This window comes from Cuculus canorus, chromosome 12, assembly GCF_017976375.1.
Source record: "Cuculus canorus isolate bCucCan1 chromosome 12, bCucCan1.pri, whole genome shotgun sequence".
Taxonomy (NCBI): domain Eukaryota; kingdom Metazoa; phylum Chordata; class Aves; order Cuculiformes; family Cuculidae; genus Cuculus; species Cuculus canorus.
Window position 1 is genome coordinate 10,464,867 of NC_071412.1, and position 27,289 is coordinate 10,492,155.

Here is a 27,289-nt window from a genome sequence, read left to right on the forward strand (position 1 = left end):
CCACGTATTGTCTCAGTTAAGCATTTTCCAAGTCAGTACTAAACTAAACACAGAAATGACTTTCTATAGGGAGCTGGAGTTATTAGAAATGCAGAGGTGCCCCTGTACTAGGTGCAAAATGTACTCCGTTAAATGCATGTTGTCTTTGGAGCACTCCCAGCCTGACTACAAGCACATACACTAGACAAGACTTTAGAGAGATGTTTATAATTTGATCGGTGATAAAACTGTGACTGTACTTCTGTATCAGATTTCCAAATCATGTCAGGTTCATTCAGCAGGGTAATTCAAAGACCATCTAGGCTTTGATGGCTGCACAGTTTACAGGAAGCAAGAGCAGTATTAATCTTGTCAACGGATGCTTTTGTGTGGGCCATACTATACAGTCACTTCTAAAGTTTCTGCTTGGCTGAGATCTGATCTTACAGTACCCTCACCCTTTTACAAGACCGACTTTGTTTTCCAGTGGGTATCTATATTGATTCTTGGTAATATTGTACAAGAACACAGGTACTCACATTTTGATTAATCTTTTGTTCTATCCTTCGTCATCTTGATGTCCTGACGTTTCATTTTTGTACCACTATGGAATGAAAATCAAGTGTCAAAATCATGACACCTGGGGCTTTGGAGTTCTCTTTTCCCACTAATGGAATGAGACTGCTGTTTTAAGCCTGCTTCCATGTACTAAAATGACTTCTCAATTCAAAGTACCATTAATGAGAGGAAGACGACTGTAGTTTCGGTATGAATTCCCTGGAACCTGCAATCTGCCTGGCAAGGAAGCATGGTCAGGTAGGCTTTACCTCATTTACCTTGTTATTCCAAGAACTTGCCCAATCTATGTACCCTGTAGTGGGAAAGACACCGGAGAGAATGGAAAGATGGATGGCAAGCTTGGATGAATGCCTTGGTTAGATTCTCTATATTAGATTGTCATGCTTTTCCTGGCCCAGATGCTTGCGTCTAACACATTTTTAATACTATTGCCCGTTGAGATCCTATTAGAAAATGATTTAGAGTCTGGAAAGTTAGGGCGGGGGGAATAGTTAGTTCCCTAGAAATAATACAGTCATTATGTGTACACACAATTCAATATGTAGCTTCAGTTTTTTTATAGCCTCCCTGCCATTCTGTACACCAGCTTTTTAAAACTGCAGTCACATTCATTATAAAGTAAATGCTTAATGCAAGTGATTCTCAAAACAGTTTGTAATTTAAGTTCCTATTGGAAATAAAAGTAATGACCTACAATAGCTCATTAGTAGCCTTGCAAATGTTCATTACTTCTTTTCTCTTTGTCTTTCTCCTGGTTTCGTCCACTTGCTAAAAGACAGGGAATTTTAAAGGTTTAGACTACCTTTAGAGCTATCTGCCTCTAATGACCCATGAAAATGAACATTCAATTCCCGAATGAGGAAATCATCATTCTCCGGTGTTTTCAAGAGGGTGAGCGTGTTCACTTAGCAATCCATGAGGAAGCTAGATATTCTACATAATTTTAAGGAGTTATTTTACATTTATGCCCAGGAATTTATTTTTTTTAATTGTTCTAAAATGTCAAATCAAATGCTGAAGTCCAGCAAGCCCCTGAAAAGAAGGATATGGACACTTGGGATTTTGATCCAGTTAGTTTCTAACTCTATGCTGGATGCTGCTAAGCCACCAAGGTTTATCTGGCTCCCCATTGCATGGAGATGTACAAGCAGAGCGTGCCTGTCCTTTCTGTGCCTCACACCAGCTTTCCTTTCCAACACTACTGTGTAAGCACCAAATGACACTCAGCAATTGATGCGCATCAACACAGCTCATCTCCACTGGCTTCTCTGTCGGATAAAGTCTTAGCATCTGCCATGCAGATGATTCTTGGCTTGCTGGGGAAAATGACGCAGAAGAGAGACAACATGGGGTTGCAGCACGTTACTTAGTCCCATTAGCAGGATTTTATTAAGAGTGCTTGTTCTGGAATGGTGTTACCCTTAAAAATATATTCATCCTTAAAAATGTGCTACCTTGTTCAACTGGCTGTCTTATTGCCTTGAAGTCCTCAGTCCCCCTGCACCACTCTTTGTCTGTCTCCTTCATGGTGGTTCATGTGGCAAACAAATGCAAAAACGTCCTCTCCAGCAAATCCCTCATAGCAAAAATTCTGTGGGATTAAACCTCCTGTATCCCACAAGACTTGAGCAAGCTCTGCTGTAGTATGTCTTCAGAAGAAAAACGAGCACAAAAATTATCATTTATACTTAGTTTCTCTCTACCTCAATGATTTTTCTCTTCACTAGAAGTAGACACTTGGAGATTTTCAGTATACTGGTGATTACGGGTAGGGGCAGGCCTTAATGCAAACATCTTCAGAATGTAAATTAAAAGATTGCTTGCTTGTATAAATCTCTCATAAATGCTTACCAGAAGTTAATTTTCACTGACTACTTTCTAGGTATGCAAAGGGATTATTTTGCCAATGTACACGTGAAACAAAACCTGGTAACATACTTAAAAGCATTACCTATTGTTGGAATTTGTGTTATTCAGTACAGTCATTATATCACATCCAATAATTCTGTAAAAACTGACTTTTCCATCCTAAGTTCAATTCGCTTTTATTGAATTGCTTCAAGCAAGTTTCTCGGCAGCAAAATGCTCTTCCGTGGGTCACCAGCACCATGGCTATTACCTGGTTTGCTGATGCTTACATTAGGTCATCTAAGAATAAGATTTGAGTAAGTTTGGGCAAAGTTAGTTCATTTGACATACGCTGAGTTTCTTTTAAAAGAAACTAATCAAGAACTGCTCTTTCACAGTTCTCTTGTCTGCTTTCTTTTCTAAACTCTGAGACCACTTCTCTCTGACGGGAAGACCATCCTGAAAGCATCTTCTTCCCTTTGTGCTGGAAGGCAGGTGCTCTCAGCCTGATGTTATGTCTACTTCTCAACAGAGGAAAAACAAAAGGTCAGTCCCCAATTTCTCATAACTTGCATGCACTAAGTTGTTTTCTTTTAAAAAGTTTTATCTCGATTCTTATTCAGTTCTATTTGATACACCCATTGGCTTTCTTCCTTCTCATTTACTGTGTACTCTGGTGTGTCGGTCCTCCAGCTTCGCTCGTTGGGTTTGTGTCGGATGTGATGCTGCTTATTCCAAATTCCACTCGAAAACAATATCATTCTCACTTTGTTCATTATAAACTGATTACACAGTACCACCTGCTGATGGACCAATATCACAAACCTGGCTTTTATTACTGCTTTTTTCAAAGGCAGAGTTGGCTCTGACAGCCTTGCTTCTTAGGAAGGGGCCCTGTGTAAGAGGTCGGAATGCTCTTGTGTTCATGCAGTGCTTTAGACTCTGTCATCTGCTACCATTTAGCAAAAGGATAATGCTGTGTCAGAAGGAGACTTGTGCTTTAGAAGAAAGCGTGAATAGTCTCCATTTTTCAGAGCCTAAAAGGGCAGGAAAAAAAATTAGAGTGTAAGCCAGAAAGCCTAAGGCTATTCTGAGTTACATCAGCATCTGTATAGGCCCTGTATGGCTTACAAAGCCTAGGAATCATCTACATCTACTTCTGTCGCCCAACCCAGAGTACAGGAATGAAGTATCCAAGTATCAAGGTCATTGTATTTCATTAGTCTTCATTAATATGAGACATGATCTTGGTCTGATCTCTTATTTCAAAAGCTTTTACTAAAAGCCTCATCCTCACCAAAATTCATTAAATAAACGTGTGTAATGTCAAATTAGGAAGCAGGCCTGCACTTTCACCGTAGGAGCAATACAGTGAAATATTGATTACAGTTTTTCAGTTGTTGATCCTGAATCCATCTGTCAGCCCAGGAAAGTTCCAGTAACTTCTTGCTCAATAGAAGTCTGCAGAATCTGCCCCTTCCTAGGGAACAAAAACAGTGTAAGCACAGCCAGATAACTGTCAAAGAGAAACAGTGCAAAGCCAAGAAAAAGAGGCGACAGAGCCAGAACTTAGTATTTTGCAAATCCAGATTCTCATCTCCTTCAATTATCTATAGGGCAATTAAGAACAGTTTATCCTATGTCCAATAAAACATTGTTGCTTTCAAGAACTTCTTTTCTCCCCAGTTTGCATGGTTTTCTCTCTCTCTCTCTTTTTTATTTTCTTCTTTTAAAATGTGAATTAGTTTTGTGCATGGGTTTGGGTTTAGGAAGGCTTTCTTTTTACTTTTCATTTCATAAGGACAGAGTTCCATTTGTTCAGCATCTGCACAGGACAACATCTGGAGCCTTAGGAAATTCAGCTGCTCTGTGTATGATGCTTAAATGAAATTACTTTTTTTCATGCACTTCAGAAGAGTATCAAGAGCATCTCTCTGACCAAACAGGGCCTTTTGTTCTCCTCTAGCAAGTGTTTCTCATTAAAAATGTCATCTCCCTAACAAATTGCTTCATTGCCTTTGCAGCTGGGGTTATTGTTTTCATGGGTTTGTACTTGTGTGATTCTCTAAGGGAGCAGAAAGCTGAGGGAAGTGGGGCCTGGTTTCTTCTCTATTTGCCCTGTGCATGCTGTGCTTTGATTTCCCACCTTTGGGATGGAGTACCGTACATTTACCTCTTTACTGTCTGGTTTTGCACAGTATTTGGGCTGCTCATATGAAGCTGCCAGCTCAGTCCACGGGCAGAAGTGGCACAGGACTGTCCACGTTCCCACTGAACTTCTGAGCTGCTCTCTGAACTTCTTAGCTCAGCTCTCTTGGGACTGTTCTGTTTGCACAGGGAGAAAGCAAGGAAAAAAGCAAAATGAGATATGTCAATTTGAAGCTGGAATATGAAGGATGGTTTTTAAATGAGACTAATCTGATTCTTTTGTAAGTACCAGAAGTTTTCTTATTTTCTTCAGTTATTCTTCCTGAGGAAAGTATGCATGGCAGATGGATCTGCAAGGAAGCCTACATTACCCTCAGGGACTTAGGATATTTGCTGACTTTTCATGAAAAATACCAGAAATAAAACTAGCAGCCTAGAGAAGGAGCTTGATGACTTCAAAGGGAGACAGCGGCAGCCTGTCCCTTCTGCAGCAGGCTGTAATAGTGCAGAGTATGTGCAGTCCTTTACAATAGTGAACAACCCTGCAATAAACCTCCCCTAGCAGCATAGGACTGAAGGGGCTATCTAATATCAGCAAAGAACTGTTTAGAAAATGTCAAAACTTCAAAAAATATATTTTGCTGGAAGGATACCATTTAAACCCCAGACATAAAAAATACATTTTTTTTAGTCATCTCTCACTTTTCAATGAGGATTGCCTCCTTTTTGTATTTTGAAAAACATTTTTTCCTTACTTGAAGACAAATATATGCCCAAATCTTAAAATCACAGAATATTTCGGGTTGAGACCTCTAGAAGCCAGCTAGACCAACCCTTGCTCAAAGCGTAGTCGGCTTTGAAGTCTAATTCCAAATGCCAAGTTATAAATAATCCATATAAACTGGATAATCAATTCATACAGACTTATTGCCCACTTTCACAGTTCTAGTCCTGCAGTATTTGCAGTTTTTCTTAAAGTGTTGATTGCTATAATCATGTATTTTCCAGAAATGGAGGTTTTCAGTTTTCCAAACGGAAGGAGCTACAGAGAAATGTTGAAAGGCTCATGCCTAAAGCATTATAAATGAGGATGTGAGTAATATCCCCTCAATTTTATAATTCTTTACGAATCTCATTGTTATTTAGGCATTCTGATGTTGACAGCTTCAGCTTGTAATTGCAGTTTCTCCTTCATTTAAAGAAAGGATAAGAATAATTGCAAATCAGGGTGGTTTTTTTTTCTGTTTTGGTGAGTGGTTTCTCAATGGGCTGACTTTCTAAGTTGGTTTCTCTATTTCATCTGGGACACCAGAAGCCATTTAGCTCACAAACCACAGCAGTTACTTCGGCCATCTCAGGCACAACTGGTTTTACCATTTCACCTCTTCTCCTCTTCCTCCCATCCCATTTCCACTCAATAAAAAAGTTTCTCTGTGTTAAATATAGCATCAGTCACCCTCCTGTGCTGCAGCTTCATTTCAGGCTGTAGCAGAAACGTTGGGCACCACACTGTGGAAAACAAGTATGTAGCAGTTGTAAATATACATGTATAGTTATATATATAAAATGGTGATAGAACCCACAGTCTATAATTTGTGGGTGACCTTTAACTGCATGAGGATAAATGGTTACAAATGAGGGCCTCTGGTCTTGGCTGTTGTAACCTGTTTTCTTATTCCTGTTAGTAAATCAGAAAATATGTATGTCCATGGGGTTGTTTTAGTGTAACATTTGGCTTAGATTTAAGCTGGGATAACTGAACAAAGTGGAAAACCAAACAAATAAATATGATTATCCTCTAGTGCTTTGTTTCATGGAATCAAGTTCTGAAATAAGCAAAGTGTGTGGGATACTTTAAGGTCTGTAAGACGGGCATATGCAATTCCCATAATAAAATCTGCTCCCTGAATTAGGTCTCTCTGCTATTAGGAGCTTTTTCTTCTGTTTATTTTGCTACAGGATCACATTTTTACTGGAGCCAAGTAGCATGTTAACTTTTGATTTCCAGAGGCCTTTGAATGATGAGGCTCGTGACATGAAGCCCACTTCTTGAAGCACTGACTACGATCAGAAGGTAAGCTCAGTCTCCAAGATCCAAGGTGTTCCAGGATGTTTGGTTTTGGAATGCACTACTGAGTGCATTTCAAAATAGTGAGGGCTATTTGTGAAAAGGAGGTGCATAGCAATTCCGGAATAGGATAGAAATCAAATGTGCATATAAGAGCTTTCTACATTCTATTTGATTGTCACGACGCAGAGAGATAAGTTTCAGCATGTCTTCCATGACCTTAAGGAGCCAAAACCCCTCTGGGCTCTTGATTTCTCCACCTTAATTTCAGTTGGTTAATTTCTGTGTGGCAGTCTGATTGCTGCTGAGCTGTGGTCCATCTGCCTTTTCCTTTGAAGCAAATGTTTTATGGTCACAATGAAGAATAAATGTTGAGCTTCATGAATTCATCATCTTATTAGCCATTTGTTTCAAGCTTTTCCTGAATAGAGGGAGAGAAATGAAAAACTCCAACCAAAAGTAAAAACTCTGCTAACAATTCTGACTGTATTTCTTTTCTTTCATCTATCTTGAATCCTTTCTTCATCTCCATCTCCATCTCCACTAAAACTCATTTAAAATCTGCTTTGTCATCTGGGCTATATATTGCACGCTCCATCTCAAGGTCAGCTGTTTATTTCCCTTTTCCTTAGAGTACTTGCCCCAGTCAAATTCCTGCCACATTTTATGTCCCTCTTACCAGTTTGACATTTAAAGATTTATGTCTTGCTCCTATAAGCTCAGGAATGCCTTTCTCTGGGTTTGCACAGGTCTTCTGACCCTACGTGTATGCAGTTAACAGATTTCACAGGCTTCTCCATTGCAGGTGCTGCTCAGCACCTATCCATCTTCTCTATGTTCACTCTTATAAAGCAAGCTCTTCTTCAGTGTTTCTTCACCAAAGTGATAGCCCTGCTCAGTGGCTGCATAAAGCACTTCAGCTAGCTGCAGCATCTGGAAGAAGACTGAATTTATCAACTGAGTTTCCCTATAAAGGCAGCAAGGATCAAGAAGGAATAAATAATAACTATATGTCCCATGGTTAAATTACTCTCACATGGGAACCCTGGCTTGGTGGATAACCATGAGTCTGACACCTCCTTTAGAGTGTGCAAGACTGGAAACCTTATTTGAGAAAGGACGTTTCTGAGAGGTAACTTCGTAGGGGAAAGGAGGAGAGCACTGCTGGCATCGTAGAAGAAGGGGTACATAGGGAGCTAGGTAGGATTGCTAATAGCAACAGGATTTAAACTTGGTTACAGCTATACAAACAACTGCACACAGAGCCAAGACAGCCAGTAAAGCTTTGGAGGAAAGAACAGCCAAAAGCAGAGGTGACTTCTTAGATGGTGAGAAGGATATGCATCTTTTGAATGAGGGAGGATGGAAAGAGAAAGAACTTTATGAACATGAGTCTTAGAGTTTTTAATCTTAAGAAGAAAAAAACTTGAGGGGTTAGGTTTGAGTTCCTTTGGGCCCAGAGGGGACAGATGGTTGGAAAAAACCTGGGGCACAGCACTGAGACCAGAATCAGGGCTAAGCAGAAAAAGAGCCATCGCAAGGACCTTTGATAAATTCCAGATAACACTGTGTTAGTGCTCCCTTTAGCAGGGATTACTGTCCTGCCTTTCTGTGAATCCTCATGTACTGCATTAAACCCATTGGCTCTTTACACAGCTATGATACAGAAATGAATCTTCACAAATAGTTCCCTTGTCTGTACACCCCCCAGACTCACTTCATCTCCTATAAAGTTTTAAGGAACTGTGCAGCTCCACAACCGCCTGAAATATTTCCCGTCAGTATTCTCCTTGGTTTTATACTGAGCTTTCTGACGATTTATTCTATTGGTGATCGCTGCGATATAATATCTGTGTTCCTCATGAAAAAAAAAAAGGTCAGCAAAAACAAGGTCAAGATATCTCTGGCTCTTGTCGTCTTTATGGCTAAAAAGATCTCTTTCCTTCAGATGTGGAGGGACGGTGATGTTGTGAATGTCATCCTGCTTACGAGTGAAAAGGGGAATGGTTTTCATTGTTTCCCAGAGGTGCTCTAACTGGATTTGTCTCATTTCCTCTGCAAGTTCATTCCACAGCTGGATCTCTTCAGCCAGGAGACTTTGTCTCTGGCTTTTGCATGTTTTATTCTGGACTTTGTGAGCTGCACTGTCATGGGGAAGAAACAAGTGCAACTGTCCAACCAGTGCACAGGTGGAGAGGAGGTGTGCAGTGTACCAGACACTGTCCTAATTACACTGGAGATTGGCTCTGAGGAACTCATTTAGGAAGAGAAGCAGACTAAGAGCAGGTGGAAGTCATGAACAGGTTTGTTGTGGGTGAAATCAGACAAAGGAGAAAGTCACAAGGGAGTTTGTGCTTTTAGTTTGTGTTTGCCTTGAGATACGGTGTCTAAATCATGGACACCGTACACAGCTCCAATACAGACACATCTGGGGATTGCAGGTGCCTTTTCTCTCTGTTATTGAAGTTGTGTCATTTCTATTCTTTTGGTTTTAATATACCTTTCTTGTGCAAGATTCATTATTCTGGCATTTATGTTGAAATCCTGCTTCCCGAAGAGGTGGGAAATCTCATTTCCAGGAATTTGTGCCTGTCTCAGTAAACTCTTAGGAGGTCACCAAGATTAAAGATCAGTTTCTGCCCCCACCTTCTCCTTTTCATTCCCTTTTACTAAACTCTGCATTCAGGCAGACAAGGTGCTCACATAGAGCTGTTCAGCAGAGAATGGGACAAAGCCTTCAGCTGTAAACCCCTGGGACCTACACTGATCTTCATTGTGAATGTAGTTTACAGCTTTCCTCTGTGGCTTCAACAGTCTTCCCTGCCCTAATACACCGATTCCTCCTGATTTACATCTGTGTAGGGGCAACAAAACTGTTTTCACAGCATTCCTTATTAAAAACTACTTCTCTTGTGCTCTATTTCCTCCTGCTGTCACCTGTGTGCTCGTGTTTGAATTCAAAGACTATTGCACCTTCCTGCCCTCCAAGCCCTGGCTCCAGAAGTCCACCCCAGCTAGTCCTGTCCTATCTCCAAGCTCCCTGGCCTCCACCTCGTAGCTGGTTACTAGTACTTGGCAGCACACCTTGTTCTGAGAGGTGTTTCAGTTACTGATGGGTAAGTGAGTTGATTCAGAGTTTGTTTTGGATTAGCTCCCATTAATTGTAACACTTGACTGTAGGTTATCCAAACTCTTCGAGCCTCTTGAGACTCTAAATTGGCTTGGAAGAGCCAGGCTACTTTCTGAAATTTTGGCACTTCCTGATCCCAGAGACGCTGCAAATAACACGGCAACAGACTCTTACATCAGAGGTCAGTATTTCGGCTTCTTATTTCAGCTGGAACCTGCAAAGCGAGTGAGCAAGCAAACAAGTCCATTAGACCCAGCTGCTCAGGTGGGTGGGGGTGTGAGGGGGCTGTAAGGAGCTCTCTGGTTGCTTCTGCCTGAGATGTGCACTGTCAGAACCTATAGGTTGGCGTTTGATAGAAAGGGGACTGGACAGACTGCCCATTGGCACAAAATTGGATTTGCCACCTCAGTCCAAGGGAGAGTGGGAGATTTGGATGTAAGCAAACAGCAGTCCCTTGGGAGAGCCTCACAGGTTCCAGAGTGCAGTAGCCTGGTGACTTTCAAGCCAAAATTCTTGTTCAGAACATTGCGTTTAGCAGCAGCCAATGAAACGATCCTCCCAGACTTTGTCTATACAGTTTTTAAATATATTAACATTGGTGATTTATAATTATTAAGGCAGGAAGATTGATGTGGAGGGAGAGAAAGTCCTGTGTTTTACAAACCTCTGTAAAGATCTAGCAAAGCACTTATTCCTATAACTGCAGTTGTGGATGGACTCCCTACAGGGCTTAGGAATGGGATAGAGCTGATACCTATGCTGCCAAATTTCTGAGGCAAAAGAAAACATTTGTCTGACCTGATTATGTCATTTATTTTCACTCACCTTCGAATCCATTTTTCTTATCTCAGCCCAAAAGCATGGGATAAACAAAATAATTTTGTCAAGCATGGACATTAGATGGGAAGGGAAAAAAAAATCCAAACCCCTACATTTGTGTTACATTATAGGATGTTCTTCAGAGTAATTTGCAATGTCCTGGTGATTTTGCTTTGCTCAATGTAATCTCTCTCTAGCTTTATTCTGGTGCACAGCCCTTCCTGCCCACATGGTATTATGCTTCATGTGGACGTCATGAGGATATTGCTAAATCACAGCTGTCTTGCCAAACAACTGGCTCTTCCTCTTGCCAATTTTGTTCAGCCTCTGAAAAGATACAAGACTCATGCTGGGCCTCATTCAAACTTAAATGGTCTGCTCAGTTACAAACATAAAATAAAACGCAGGTCACTAACAAAGCAGTTAGGTTTTGATTAATTTTGTGAAGGGGTTAATGGGATTTTTTTTCTTCTTCTTCTTCTTTTCTTTCACCCTCTAAGGGGAAAAAAAAGACAGTGAGAGACCCAAGTGGACACAACTAGAACAAAGCCCTGTTTATGATTAGTATGGCTGAAAATATCCATGTTAGGCCAGGTGCAGATGGCTAATTCCCCCAGACTACAAGCCAATTTAAACCATAATTCCTGAGATAGACCACTTTTCCCAACATTAATGGGAACCAGCTGCCTCCTATTAATAATATGGATGATTACAAGAAAAAAAAAATGGGTGAGGGAGTAGTGAAGTTAGAGAAGATATTATTTTCCAGACTGTCGGCTGTGTCCCGCTGAGGACGATATGGAAATCTATAGAATATGAGTCTTGAAAAACCTGTCAAGTTAAATATGCACAGTGTGTTCTGCACAGGAGAAGGATCGAGTTATCTGTGTACTTCTGTGTTTTGGTGACAAGGTTATTTAAGGGGTAGCATTGTATTTATTTAGTTATTTGCTGGTATTTTTGCCTTTGCCTTCCCTCTGCTGACACTGGATGGTTTTGATTAGCTTCCTAGGAGGGGAGCCCTTTGCCTTTGGTACATTGAGCCTGGCTGTTCTCACTAAAGCCTGATTTAATGTGAGATTGTAGAGTACATCAAAGCAGAAGGACAGCAAATGCTCTGAAGTGTTCTCCTGAGAGTCTGACTTGCTGGTTCAAGAAATTTGTTCAGGCTTCCATTATTGTTGTGCCAGTGTGAGATGAAATGCAAAGACACAGCAATTCGTGGCATGTAATACCAATGTGTTTTTATGATTATTTTGCTTTGGTTGTTTTTGGGAAACCGAGTAGAATTTATTTAAAAAAAAAACTAACTCCGCAACATAATTATTTCACTTGTTTGGAAAGTAAGAGAAAAAGGCCCATGGTACCACTCAGCTTGACTTTTTCCCTATGTAGACCTGATTCTTAACACCGATCATGTCCTTGAGACTGTTGAATAAAGGAGACTCACTGCAGATATCTATTTTACCCCTGCTGGAGATGAGTAGGATCCAATGCTCTTTTCTTAGTTATTCTGGTAGGATTTTGTGGGTTTCTTGGAGACATTTAGCTCATGCAGGCTGCATTTCTTAATCACTCTGACGATAGTCTCTGGACACATGGAGGAGAATCCTGCTCGTGCCTTTATAATATAATATAATATAATATAATATAATATAATATAATATAATATAATGCTCAGAGATATGGTTAAATAGTGGACAGGTATGGTTGGACTTGATGATCTCAAAGGCCTTCTGTAACCAAGTGATTCTATGATTATATATTATATCTTTGACTTTCTAGCTAAGCCATGAAACTGAGGACATTCCAGCAACATATCCCAGTGGCAACACTTTGTCTTCATTCACTTGTCTTAGTAGCCTGGGCTTTGCATGAGTCACCAGAGCATCTCTCTGGGGTATTATATTTACTGTAAAAAGAACTCCAATGCCCATATCCGAACTTCAGAGCGACATTTAATACAGACCTAACACAGGTAAAGGGAAAGAGATCATTGATGTTATGTATGTAAAGAAAGCATAGTGGAGTTGACTATGTCTCTTTACAAGAATTAAAACTAAGCCTCAGCTGACAGTAGCTCACTAGATAATAGGGGTGGTTTGGAAGAATGTGAATAATTACTGAGTGGGGATTCTTGCTGCGTGGAATTGAGCCTCGGGGGCTCAGAGAAAGCAGGATTTGTGGCTGCTCTGAAATGCCAGTGGTCTGGTCCGGCATTCCTCTTGTCAATATGAACCTTGTGTTTTTATTGGAAACACGTGTCAAAACAAAACAATATTTGAGGCTGCTGCTGAGAGAAGGTGGGCAAGTCCAGAGACAGACAACCTGTTTTTCTGTTTGTTGCAAAAATACCATGCCACTGCTGCCCATCATGCTCAAATGGAATGACAGTTGGTAAGCACTTTCATAGTAACGAAATTGTTCCTACACAAGTATGTACAGATAGAAAAACATCTCACAGTACTGACTCTGACAGTACTCCTTCCTTAATGATGCTATTCCCTCTCAGAAAATTAGAGAGGTTAGGATAGCTGTGGCATCCTGCTATACCTTGATGATGCCCAGATTGAGTATTTATATTACAGTACTTCCCTGAAGAAAAGCTGTTGCAGAAAGCCAGTCCTGATCTTTCCTGGATGGGCAGAAGAGCACTCGGTGAAGTCCTGCCAGTCATATGTAATAGTTTAGTCGCTGTGGGATGCCAAAACACTTTGAAAAATTTGTAAATTAAGAATTTTGGAACCATTACCTGAAACACAGAAAACTCAGAGTAAAGAGGTGAGAGTCCTAGTATCTGGTGTTTACATAAATAAGTTTTTGGGTTTGTTTATTTTTCCTGATTTAAAAGTATTTTGTTAGGCTAATGTTAAACATCTGCCTCTTTCTCCTTCCTATCTCCCCCCTCCCCCCAATATGGTTTTATTTCATGGGAGAATTAAATGATTTGGGGAGCTAAAGAATCCAATTTGTAGTGTGCTTTAGGGGCTTTCAGAATGAAAGGCAGAGATTGAAGTGGAGTATTTAGTTATTAGTGTCTCCATATTTCTTTCCCTTGATCTACCTGTCCTATTGTGTTTTCAGATCTGCACAGTCGAGATTTGAGGCCATAATGCAGAAATCTAGAACATGTGAGCCCTATTTAGGCCCAGCATCATCATATTTCTGGACTGAGTCTAAGGCTAATTGAAAAAGCAAGTGGATATCTCTGGCAAAAGAAAATATGGTTGTCATAGGTTTTACCAAGTCCACTTAAACACAGTAGAATGTGGTCTGTTATCTTTGCTTGGTTTCCATTTTAAATATAAAATTAAAGACATATTTCCTCTGTTGTAGGTTTCAAGGATGATTTACAAACCAGAAAAAGAATTCTACAGCGCTCCAAGGTCTGGCCCTTGTGATGCCAGGAAAGAAGTCTACACTCATCTTAATATCTCCATAACTCTTTGTGCAATCCTGCTTACATACCACCTTTTGAGCGGCTTGTGTAGCTGTCACTTTTCCTCATTGCACCTGTGATCTCTTCTTATGTATTTCCTGTGAGTCTTGAATAGATCAGGAAATTCCAAAATATCAGAGCCAGGTTTCGCATTAGAGGTCCATGGAAGTGGGATGAGAGTATTTCCTTGAGCCCCATTTCTTCACTATTGCCACAAGCATGAGTAGCTTTGAGACATTCTCTTTTGAAGGTCAAAATGTCCCGAAACTTTCAGGCAGAACTCAATCTATTTCTATCTTCTGAGATCTGTTTCAATCATCGCTGTTATTTTAGACACATGTCTTTCAGTAAGTATCCATTTCCAGTTTAGAAACTGTAGTCAGAGGACTTTTTTTTATAGTCAGTACTCCATTTTGACAGATTGAATCATCATGTGATGATTGCCATGTGCACTTCAGAGTACCGTTTATGGGAAAGTTTGGCCTTCAGTAATAGTTTTACTGAGAAAAAATGCTTTTATTAATTAATTGCAGAAGCTTAATTGTCTCTTAAATGGAACATCAAAAGATTGATAGCCATCCTAGAAATATAAATCTACTTGTTGTGGTCTTTTACTTTACCCTTTTGTTTTCTTTGTGTCTGATACATTTTAGTGTCCTCATTGTTTACTGAGCAAAGACTCCTCTGTGAATCAGGCGAATTTTGGGAAAGTTTATTACAAACTAAAAAATTCTGGAGATCCTCAAATTGAAGAAAGAGGATCCGATAGAAGGCAGACTGAGCTCTGGATGGCTCCTTTTGAAGACCTCATCTATCAAGTAAGAATTGGCACAGGCGGCCCTCAGATTACAGTGGAATTATAAGCACACTCTTCTCACGGTGGTGGCACAATTGTTTTGAAACTAGGCAGAACTTCTGTGTTTACTATTTGGCAGGTTCTGTGTTTTTGGCTGGCAGCCACACTGAAATGTGTTTAGTTTTAATTGACAGCCGTGGTCAACACTGCAGATCCCAGGTAGGTACTGCTAATCCTGACAAGGAAAGGCAGAAACAGACAGCAGGCTTGTTTTCCACCTAGCCAGAGACTCAGTCTTTGGGAAAGCAAAGGCGCTTTGCCTCTAGACAACTTACCCTCAGGATCTCAACCTCCAGTTCTCAGCACCTCTTTGTATGCAGCCCATGGCCATATTCCATAAGCCATTGCAAGCAAAATAACTCCGATCAGCTTCAATGCAATGGGAAGCCAGGTGCTGGTATCCTTGTACAAGAGGTTTTATTAGAGCAAAGACACATCCAGAGTTGTATTTTCTTGGATTTGAGACTTGAAAGCATGAACAGTTATACATGGAGCTGTAATTTAAAATATAAGAGACATTCCAAAAGGGTATATGGTTAGATTTATGTAAGCCACAGTTTGTAATGGTTTAGATTTATCCTGCTAGTCCATGTGAGAGAATTTCAGCCTTGCTCTCAAGAGAGTAAGAGAGTAACACAAAACAGTTACAAAAGTTAAATGAAAGGAATAGCATATGCACAGACTTAGATGGCTTACTCATGACATCTAATTAGGGACAGCAGTGGTTTCTGTGAACCACAAAAATGTTAGGTTCAGTTGGCATAAAATTCCACAGAATAATACAACTACCTCTTCGTCTATCTGTCTCTCTGTCTATCAGTTGTGCTCATACGCTTCATTACTACTGATGCATTCCTTCTTGTGTTATTGTCTTCATTCTAAGAAAATTTCTCAAGAAATTCTTTAACTTCCCCCTTAGGAGCGTTGCATTTCAAGTGGTTCCTTAACAGAGCTCCATGGTAAAGGGACTTGTGTGTATGGAGGAGAATTTGCACCAGGGTATCAGGACAACATTCCTCCTATCAGTGCTTAGGCCTCATCCTTATTAACAGTTCATGGCTCCAACAGAGAAAAGAAACAGCATCAAGTTAGGTACTACCAAAAGAGAACACTGAAGGTAGAGATTTTCTGTGCCAAACAGAGCAAAGGTAATTTGGCTTCTCACCTGGGAGTAAACAGAACTGTTGTTCCGTTCCTGTGTTGTGGGATACAAGAGTGAGAAGGTAACCCAGACCCTGACACAGTCAGTGACAGCTTCAGAACATGACTTCAGTGAGTCATGGTATTCTCCAGCCTCCATGTACAATTACTGGTCATATCTCTGGAAAAAAGATATCTTTGTAGCAGCACAGCATTTGTGATTTTGGATTATTTCTGAGAGCTTGGTTTTGAATGTGGGGGATGCTGGAGAATATCCCCCAGTTGCTCATTTTTAATGGGGTTGCGAGATAGAAGTGGAGGCATTTCCAATAGTAGAGGAGCCCTATTCTCCCCTTCAAAAGGTCTTTAAACTATGCAGTACTCGTTCATCAGCCTCAGACTTTGATTTGGCACTGCTATGTCGTGCAGATGTAGCAATCACATTTGTGAGCCTGGAACTAATTAAAAATGGAATATTTTAGATCAGTCATGGTGAGTGTGGCCAGATTTACAGGGAGAATACAAGAGAGCTTAAGCTAGAGTGATCTAGCCTTTTAAAAATGCTCTTCCTTCAACATTGGTGCACTACCTAAAGGCCGATTGGGCTGGACCTTTACAACACTGTCTTTATGCACCCTCAGGATGGTTAATGTGGAGCTTTAAAGGGACATAGACTTTTCACGGTTTGCGATGTTTCAGATGCATGGAGAATCATCTCTAAGTTCTGCCTAACAAGACATTGCTTTTTTTTTTTATTCTCTTTTTTTCAGGAGGGCATGAATCCCAAGCCTGTCCATCAGTTCAACAGGAGAAAATGAGTTAGAGCCAGTGGGGAACAACAATCAGGAGAACGGAACAAAAACAGGTAAGGAGATTAATGAGGCTCTAGCCCTTTAGCAAGCTTATGTCTGATAGCTGCACAGAATGGAGTAGAGCCACCACAGGTGACATTGTTACTTGAAACTTGGGGGCCGCACTGATTTCCACGAACCTCTCCAATTCTATGAACTCGATTTGTGAGTGACTGCAGACAGAGCTTGCCTGCAGACAGCACTGCATGGTCTTTGGGGAGGAAAGATTATCCACAGACCAATTATATGGTAGGTCACCACCATTTTCCCCTTGTTTTTCTGGGCTTTGCTGCTCCTGGCTGCCAGCTCTGCACCTGCTCTGTGCTGAGTCAAGCTCAGAAACAAAGAAAAATCCCTATGATCTCTCCCACATTGCAGTCAGGGCTCATTACAGATCAGTGGGTTTTCCCTCTGCACCTCACCAACAGCTTGCTCTAGCTGTGACTGGCAACTAGTGTGCCACAACAACAGTCACACACCAATTACACCACTCACCATGATCTGCTGGGGCATGAGCTTCCTGTCACCACTACTTTGTGTCCCTTTGTCGTCTCCTGGGCAGCATCCGGCTGCAAGTGCTTTGAGTCCAGATCTCATTATTTGATTATGATTATTTGATTAGCTCCTTGGGATACCACCCACAGACAAACAAACAAATGACAATGATAGGCTGCACCCTAGGTGTTCCTTCTGCTGGAGAATAGAAAGCTTACCTGTAGGCTGTCAATCAGATGTTGTATACCTTGTACAATGCTCAGGTGGCAAAACCTATTACTGGTTTGTATATAGGAAGGTGACTTTTCAGTTCTGCCCCCCCTCCAAAGTCTGTGATTTGCAAACTCTAAGATAAACTGATAAATTAGTATCATATAGTGATATTTTTTCTTTAAATCTCAAAAGACCTTTAAAATTAATTTATAGACAAACTGGTAAAGTAGTGAGTGTAGAGACACTACAGTGGAGAAATGGTTGAGGAGTGTCTCCAGTCATCTGAACCCAGCTTTTCACTCCAAGGGACATGCTGTCACCAAAAGGCTCCATGTGGTTCTGCTGAGAACACCCCCAAATGCCTCAGTTTATCAGCCTACCTTAAAGAAAACTAAATAACAAATTAACTTTTCTTAAACATGGCATGGCTCACAGTCTCTGCAAGTGGTTCTTTGCAGTGTGGCTTATATTACCATTAAAATGATTTAGCTGGAACCTCTGCTCAGCAGCATGGTAGGTGACATGTTCCCTAGCTGTGGTGTATCCAGATTGTTGCAAGGCTTTGAATAAACAGTTTCTAAGTCTAGCTTTGAATCATTTTACATCAAGCAGCATTTATTTCATGGGTGCCAACTTGTTCTTGTGCATTCCTCACAGAGCAGGCAATGTTTTCTATCAAATCGGGTGGATGTAAACAGAATACCTATTAATAATGTGGCAGGAACCTGACTAAACACAATATTTATGGCTTATGCATATGAAAGTCTTGTAGATATTTTCCTTATAAAGAGCAAATGAATTCTGTGGCTGATGTTTGAAATGAGTTAAAGAAAGAGAATGTTTTTAAACATTTTTCTAACAGGCATACCTTCTCCTGCTCTTTCGTGCCTCTTTTAATATGAAGGATTGATGCTTTTCTCAGAACAGGCTGAATATAGAGCTTATCAAAGCTGATCTCTCCATTAATTTCAAAAGACTTAACGATAGGATCACTACAATATAGTAAAGAAGTAGACTAAAACATTCAAATTTTAATCAAAATTTGCTCCCAAGGCCCTTAGTTCTTCTTTTTTTTTTAGCATGTTACTTTAGTGAAATCCCAAGTTCATCCGTTGATTGTGGTGATGAGTTTAAACTGTGCTAAAATGGAACAGGACCAAGTCTTGGCCCGTACAACAGTCGTTAGATGGTGAGTTCTGTGCTAAGTACCTTACAACTGAATCTCATCCAAACCCCAAGTCTGCAGAATGGAGATGGAAATTTCATAAAGTGAGGCTTCAGATTGGGTGTTCTTGCTCCTTTTTTGCTTTCACATAAATTAGAAGAGTTCTAAAAACAGCTTCTAATGCTCATTTCCACTGGCACGACTGCTATTTATTGTGTCCAGAAAGAGGAATGGAAAGACATGGCAGAATTGGCAACTGTCCTGGGCCATGGAGTTGGACCTGAACCCAGATCCAAACTTTGCTGAAGAACAAGAGGTGTTTTTTTCTTTCTTTTTTTTTTTTTTTTTAATTTGGTGGTTTAATTTAATCTCTTGTACGTGCATGGAAAATCCATGGTGCTGGAACAGGACTTTTTCTCAATGGATAAGACCTATCAGATCTGGTGCACTGGGGTGACCGGCTTGGTAAGAAACCTTTTAACCTGGGAAGAGAACGGCCTAAATAGCATCAGCAGCAAGGGAGTGGGGGTCTCCAGCCGTGGGAACCAGGAAGGCAAAGGATATTTCCAGTGTTTCCTAACACGACCCTGCTCAAATGTCTCATCTAGTTTTTTTCCGGAACAATATTTGAAAAAAATAAAATAGAAATTGTTTGGTCAGTCAGCTGGAGCAGGTGTGATACTTAAAACCTGATTCACAGATGATCCCATGAATAGGCTGGAAATGTCAGCATGAAGATTTTGGTCATGTTGTAATTAATATTTGCCTGATTTATGCAGTTTTTTAATGATTTGCAACTCATTACGCTTATTGTTTCCAACCAGATATTTGCACCTGGAAGTGCATTTATTATCATTTACTTTTTGTTATTTTTCAGTTTTAAGCTCTTTAGTCTCTCCCAGAATATATTATCATGCGACTGAGCCAACCATTATAATCAGTATTATTAAAATCAACTAACAAAATACCATTCTGTAAAATTTACAAAAAGACAACAGATTGGAAATTGCTTGTCCAAACTGTGTGGTAAATATGTTCCAGTAATGAGTGGCTTAGCAGAAAACAGGAGAGAAAAAAACCACAAATAAAACCAATATTATTATGAATATTATTTGCCATAAGTAATTTGAAAAGCCGTTTTCATCCAAAACATTTGTTTTAAATTACATGCTGACATATTCTGGAAATAAATATGACAGACTATTTTTAAATTAGTAGTAGACAAAGGAGCTTTCTCTTTATGTCCTTCTTCACATCAACAGTTTCTGGTTTCTGATGTGCTAGAATAGACTTGGATAAGGATTTATATGTGTGTGCATGTATGCATGTAGCAACTTTTCTTTATTTTTTTCTTTGTTTGGACTACAGAATTGTGTGCTCTGGGAAGCAGGTGGTTTCCAGCATTAGAAGATATCTGTATGTTAAACGAGTTACGTTTTGTATTGCAGGGAAATATTTCTACATGTATTTTCCTGACATCCCTTTCAGGCATCTTTTTGAGCTCATTTCCAAAAAGCTATGAAAATGTGATTTGCTTTCAGAAAAGAATTGCTCAGCTAAAAATAAGAAATGTGTTATAGCTAATGTGGAAACTAAATATGTCAGAGGTGGTGTAGAAAACTGGAGCAGACTGAGCTGAAAGGACAAATGATCCCAAGGAGCAGTGAAAGCTGTTGTAAAAAGTCCGACTTTTATCAGAGTCAGGACAGTTTGGAAACCACAGAAGGAAGACACTTGCTTCCCCTGGAGTACTCAGGAGAACGAAGAGACTTTCTGCTGGCTTGAGTGAATGAGTTGGCTGACGGCCAACGTATCCTCACACTGTCCCTTTCTGGGCAAAGGATTTAAATGTTGGCGCTGTCCCAAGCCCTGTACTCAAATTATGGGATGGCCAAATGTCCCACAGAAGCTTGTGCAAACTGGGAATGACATGTACTTACAGTTTCAGTGACAAACACACGCTCATATCTAGGATAAGCGTTTTGTGTGATCTCTGCGGGCTTTAGCAGTATTGGAGATCTCTGTTGAGGAGGTTCAGATTGGACATTAGGAAAAAAGTTTTCACCAAAAACTGGAACCAGCTGCCCAGGGAGGTCTTTGAGTCACCATCCCTGGAGGTGTTTAAAAGACTGGTAGGTGAGGTACTTAAGATATGGTTTAGTGGCAGATCGGTATGCTTGGACTCGAGGATCTTAGAGGTCTCTTCCAACCTGGTGATTCTATGATTCTTGTCATCCCAGGAAGCCTTGATGGAAATGCAAACCAAGAGCTGCAGTTTCAGCAGTTCCCTGTATAACTGGCTTACAGTCCTGCGGGATGCCTGCCCTGTCCCCCCAGCAAACAGAATCTATACTGCAGGGGGTCTTTCATGACTAGATGTGTTGTCCTATGTATACACTATTTTCCTGGTTTTACTTCCAAATATCACAGTGTCTAAAGGTTAATAGACAGCTCTGATGGGTATCATCTCTGCTTTTGAGAGCATTCGTCTTGCCAGATCTCTCAGATCAATCTCCAGTTTGGCTACCAAAATGAAAATTAAACATCCTACCCACCAGGAAAACTAATTTGAAAATACATTTTTAACCCCAGAGCAATCTTTTACCTGCAAACTTAATTGTGTACCTTTAAGAAGATGTAATTAAGTATCCTCATGGCAGATCATCAGTTTTCACAAAGCGTCTCTAGAGCAGGTAGACATCGTTACTAATACAATTCTTGGAGGTGCAGGCAGGAAAATAAATTGGTTGTCATTGGGACATCCTCAATATAATGAACATCTGACATGTAGACTGTTTGTTTCAGATGAAGCAGACATAAATGAGGGGGAAAAATTGTTAATAAGAACAGCAGACAGGACGTTGCAGACTGTATCTGTCTCGTGAAATGTTATTTGCTGACAACACACCACAGTAAAGAAAGTCCAGTCTACCTGGGAATAGATGAGAAAAATAAAGCGAAGAGACACTTTCAGGTATGTCCTGAGCAGCTTTGCTGAATAACAGTTTGAATCTTTGATTTTTTTTATTGCATCTCAGTAGTTACTTGCATTTCAGGCAGGAAATCGGTATTTTGCCTGTCTTTTATTTCCATTTACCGCTACAGCAAAACTGAACCTCTTATTTTTGGAACAACGCCATCTCCAAGAGAAATCAGTAGCTAACATTGTCATTCAGATGAATACAAAGCAGGCCGGTTCGAGTTTTGCAAATCCCATGGGGAAATTTTGACATGCAGAAATGAATACCCAAATGCCCTTGGCTGCCTTAGGGATTTCCGGCAGTGTCTGCAGGATGCGGGGCAAAAATTCCAGGGTTAAAAACAGCTGAAAAAGTTCCATGATAGTGTCCTAGCTCAGCACTCTTTAGTCTCACTCATCTTAGGTGGATTTAAGCATATGTTTATTGTTAAGGGTAAATGCTGATTCAAGAGGAACGCACTGCTTTTCCAAGCAGGACCATCACTCCTTTTCTGATTTGTGAATTATTTGGGAAGTGAACCTGGACTCTTTCAAATATTTTCTTCCAGTGTTCATTAACGAGTTTGGACAATGTGAACTCTTTAATTCAACTGTTTCCTATCCAATGTATGTGATGGGTGAGCTAAACAACACAATATAATTCCCTTTCCCAGTTTTAGGAGACTGAAACACACTGATGGAGAAAATCTTCACTTTATTTACTTTGAAGAGTTTTGAATGAAAGGGATTAGCTAAGCGATTTATCAACTTACACGGACAGATTCCCCACTTGTCGGGATATGTGTGAGCTAAAACCCCACAAATCAGAGCAAATGACAAGAAGCAATGCCAGGAGAGAGTATCCTTATGCAACTAGAGCAGCTCAAAGCACTGTGCTCATCCTGAGCTGAGCAGAAGGTATAAATAACCCTCCTTGTGAAATGCATTTGGCCAGAGAAAGCACAGCAGACAGCGTGAAAGTTTAGGTGGAATCCGAAAGAGATAGCCAAACCTCAACAGGATCAAAAGTTCAGATAAATATCCTAACACTCAGATACTGAAGTGAATGCTCCCCAAACCTATCCAAGCCATCTGGGCCCAGCTTATTAACCTCGTAGTATCATGAGAAATGGTTTTCTCGCAAGGTTTCTGATGCTTCCTGTTGTTTGACAGGCAGGAAATGCCATCAGAAAAGTCTTTCTTGATGGAGTTCATAATTTTTGGTATGAAGAGCAATCAGGAAGTGCCGCGGCCACGTGGAAATGAAAACCAGTGCACTGGGGTTGGGATGGGGTGGGAGAAGGGATATCAAGAAAGAAAGTTAATCAAGTTAACAGGCTAGTCTTGAGAGGCATCAGCACATGTGGGAATAGGCTGCTGTGCTGTGCGGTAGCAGGATGCGCTTCTGGAAGTGTGACTTGCCCCACTCATTGGCCCAGCCCAGGTAATAACATTTCCCTATAACTGGGGAATGTAGTAAGGTGAGAAACCTTGTTGCAATGAGGAGCCAGAAACGCAGCTCTGAAAAGATTTTGCAGCTCTAAAAAGAATTTTCTATGTAAGGATCTCAAATCAGTAACATTAATCTTGAAGCTGTTGTCACTTTTCAGTGTGTTTGGCATACTGAAAAAGCTCATAATCTATTGTTTTTTTAATTATTATTTGATTTTTATTTGCAGGGCTGTAATTAGTCTCTGGGCTACCTGCTAGCCTATCAAGCATCACCTCATTCCTCCTGGGTGACAGGACAGCAGCAGTCGCCCCAAATGACAGATTCAGCTGTATACAGCTCTGCAAATGGAAAGTTCTTTGTGTGCAAGTCTGAGGCTGCATACACACATCCGTGAACTCTCCGAAAGCAAACTAGCTTTTATAATGCCAAATTCCAAGAAAGAAACCAGCTCAGCAGCTGTGAAAGGTGTCTCTGTGTTTCATTGTTGATAAAAGTACAACCCACAGTGACTCAAACCTCAGGATGTGGTAGGAAGCTGAGAAGAAAAGAAAGATAGAGAGTGGGGGAAAAAGAGAACAAAACCTTTTCTCAGGATGAGGGGTTCAGACATGCCAGATTTCTTTGGCACAGACATTGCTGTCATGAGCCTTGCAGACGTTTAATGTTTGATTCTCTGCTTTCTTCTCACTTGGCACTGAGCATGAGGAGTTTGAAAACAGTATTGCAAAGCGTTTAAATTCTAAAGCTGAGCAATGAGTGCCATCAACAGCATCTCCTTCATATACTGCAGGCAGGAACCTGCCATGTGTGGACTGTCATCAATTGATCATTAACCTGTGTCTGCTCATGGTGACATAAACGTCAATGATCATTTTCCTCCACTCCAACCCTTTCTTCAACTCTTCTGGGAAAGAAGACGGCAGCTGCCTGAAGGACAGGGATTTGGTGTGGAAAAAGAGAAAAGGAAAATCTAGCCTGGAAGCTGAATACAGAAAGTAAGCATTGATTTCGTATCAGAGGTGAATTGTTCAAACTTGCTACTTTGCTTTGGCCTGAAAGGCATTTACCCAGTCATTGGGACCACGAGGCATGCTGTGTTCAGATGAGATAATGCTTCAGGATTCATTCTGAGGCCCCAGATTTCACTCCACATGCTTCAGCCTTCTGGCTTGGGCTTCTTGTTGAAGCAGCAGGAGTGACTTGAACCTTGATGGTCTCAGTGTTTCTCCTATGATGCTGTTATCTCAGATATTTAGCTATATTTAGCTATATTTAGGGTGCACCAGCCCAGAGATGAGAAGGAAACAAAACTATCCTGTAACAGATAGTACCTAACTAGCAGAACAGGTCTTTTTTCTACTGAACATGCATTTCCTTTGCTTGCAGTGAAATAAGAGTGCAGCTACAATACAGATGAAGAGACAGCAGAAAAATGTAAGAGAATAAGAAATGGAGCAAATTTTGTGAAGGCTGTATGGGCTTGTCCTTAGCATTTACTGATAGGAATAAGACAGGATCTCCTGTCAGATTTAATCAAATTTGTTAGGTTGATAAATGCTGATTCAGTGTTGAGAGACTGTGCCTGCTCCCCAGAGGAGGATTAACAAAGGTGAGCCTGAGCCTCTGCAGTGCTGGTGCTGGGAATCGAGGAGCTACTCAGACAAGGCACCTTGAAGGTAACTAAGAAAACCACGTTACTGATAGATTCACCTTACTACACCTCCTCCCTCGGGCCATTACAGAGGCCCAAAAGGTCCACAATGGAGAGAGACTGAAAACTAATGCTCTGTCGTCAGTGAAGAGGAGCTGCGCTTCAAAGGCTGGTTTAGAGCAGGAGCCGAACCAAGCTGCTCTGCATCATCTTTACCGGTGATGACAGGAGTGGGACTTCAGTGTCCCTGGGGCAAAGCCTGCCTTTGAGAATAGCAGGCTGTGTCTGGTTGCTTTTAACCTCCAAAGAGTTTAAATAAGTCACGTGAGCTCTGAGTGGCTGGAAAGGACAGGAATAATTGCAGTGGTGCTACCAAGATACCTTGGCAGTCACTGATACCTGATCTATACCATGCATTGTTGTCTTTGGTCTTTATTGGCCAATAATTCATAGAAACTGACTGCAATCGAGACTGTATCACATGTAGCTTCTCCAGGGACTTCTGACAATGAGCACGGGGAGAAGCCATAGCCTTGGCATAAGCAGAAATGTAAGCTAGCTACTGCCACTTGCTGCTTCTTTTCTTTTGGCTCAGCTCTGAAGCATTGTAACCTCACATTACAAAGCCAAATGAAAAAATATTCATTTTAATATTCAATATTCAAATATTCATATACACATATACACTTATGTACATGTGTGAGGATACAGCATATACATAACATGTTCATTTATCAGTGCATTTCCTAAATGGCTGTGTTGTTTTAATAGTGCTATCCCTTTATCTCCACAAGTAAATGACACTACTAGATCTGATCTCTAACTGCATTCTGAAGACAAATAAACTCCCGAATGTTTCTGGGTATCTGTCATTAGATTAAAAGCCAAATAAAACAACTAAAAGAAAACAAAGTTGTCTCACTGTGCACTTGCAGGTGGTTGTGCGTAGAACTGAGTAAATCAGTCATTGCAAATATTTGATGATTTTAGACCTCTCTCACTTCTCTCCATGTCCTGTGAACAGGCTTTATTTTTTGTACATAATTATAGTCCTCAAGAATTTTGATAGGTATTTTATATACACATGTTTCAACACAATGTAATAAAGTAGCTTTTAGCTATATTCAGGGCTGTTAGTGGTATTTTTTTGTGACATTCATCAGGTCCTGTAAATCATGTGGTTCTGCACATGCTTAGATTTGGACAACTGAAAACACCATAAAACAGAGGTTGAAAAAATCAGAGATTTTAGGTGATCACATCGGCGCTTGCCTAAATTGTTGCAAGGAAGAAAGAGTGGACAGCATGACTCAGTGTTGCTTTAAAAAAAAAAGAATGGGTGATTTTAATCCCTCATAAATGTTTTTTAGTTTCAAATTATGATGACATTTTAGTTAATTTTTAATAGCATAGCACACATTCAAGGATATTTTATCTTTACTCATTTATTGTTGATGATTTTCATAGGAACAAAGCAGCCCCTTGCTGAATGCAACTGTCTTGGGTGAAGTGCTTCTGGCTGACTCTAGCACAGAAATGAATCAGATCTATGCCTTAAACAAAGAAGCAAAATCCAGAAAGGAGAAACGGATGGAAAGGAAGAATTTGACTTGGGAGGGAACTCTTCAGAAAGTACCATCAAGAAGGTACCTTCAAGAAAGCAGAAGGATCAGAGCTCTCGTTGCCTGTGAATTGCCTGAACTGCATGAGTGAGCTTTAAGGAGAGCAGTAACAAAAGAATAAAATGCTTTACAGGCTACATCATCCCTAGAAAATAGAAACATTTTTCAAACGGTTTCAACTTCTTTGACGGTTTATACCCAACAGTGATGCACAATTACTTCATTTCCTAGTTGTTTTGTTGTATCTGAAACACAAACCTTCATTTTAAACCTGGTTCAGGAGTAAAACAAGAGAATGCAGCAATTTATAAATTAACCATTAGCACAGCAGCAGGGTTTTCTCCGGTTGTTTTGAAAGAAGAAAAGGAAAATGTTAAGAAAAAAAAAGTAGTTTAAACTTTTGCCTCAAGGGCTGGAAACGTATTTTTCAAGCTATTTAACTTTTGTCAGTGCAACTGTTCACATTAGCTTCAGACAGTGAAATAAATAGAAGGTATTGCCCAAGGGTCCTTGGTTTTGTCAGAATGGACTCTGAAAAAAGTGGAGGAGAAGAAGAAAGAAGCCTGATTCACCAAGACCTGCTGAGACTTTTTGATGATATAAAATCAAAACTGACTGAGGTTAAATTCATTCAGTTATCACTAAAACCCCAGTGTATACAAAACCCCATAATGTGATGATACTGGATTAAAAGTTCAAGGGGAGATGTGGTGTGAACTTCCTCAGGTTTGAATTCAAAATTTCAGCAAAGGAAAAAGAATTCCAAGTAAGTTTGGAAAACAGATTCAGAGAAGGGGGAAAAACGTTATTTGCTCACAGTACAGAATGGCAAAGCAGCCAAGGTATTTTTTGCAACAAATGTGCTGACTGTATC

The 27,289-nt window shown here is 40.4% G+C and overlaps 1 long non-coding RNA gene across 4 annotated transcripts; it reads left to right on the plus strand.

The window, feature by feature from the left end:
- Positions 1 to 6,468: 6,468 nt before the first annotated feature.
- Positions 6,469 to 26,858, plus strand: LOC128853397 (uncharacterized). Of its 4 annotated transcripts, none has more exons than XR_008451926.1 (6): positions 6,469 to 6,628; positions 9,803 to 9,933; positions 13,908 to 13,957; positions 16,777 to 16,871; positions 23,369 to 24,818; positions 26,261 to 26,858. It is a non-coding gene; the product is annotated as an uncharacterized LOC128853397 (long non-coding RNA). The 4 variants fall into 4 exon arrangements; XR_008451929.1 differs by having other exon boundaries at positions 6,470 to 6,628; positions 23,369 to 24,576; XR_008451928.1 differs by lacking the exon at positions 26,261 to 26,858 and having other exon boundaries at positions 6,475 to 6,628; positions 23,369 to 24,137; positions 24,529 to 26,253.
- The last annotated feature ends 431 nt before the right edge of the window (positions 26,859 to 27,289 follow it).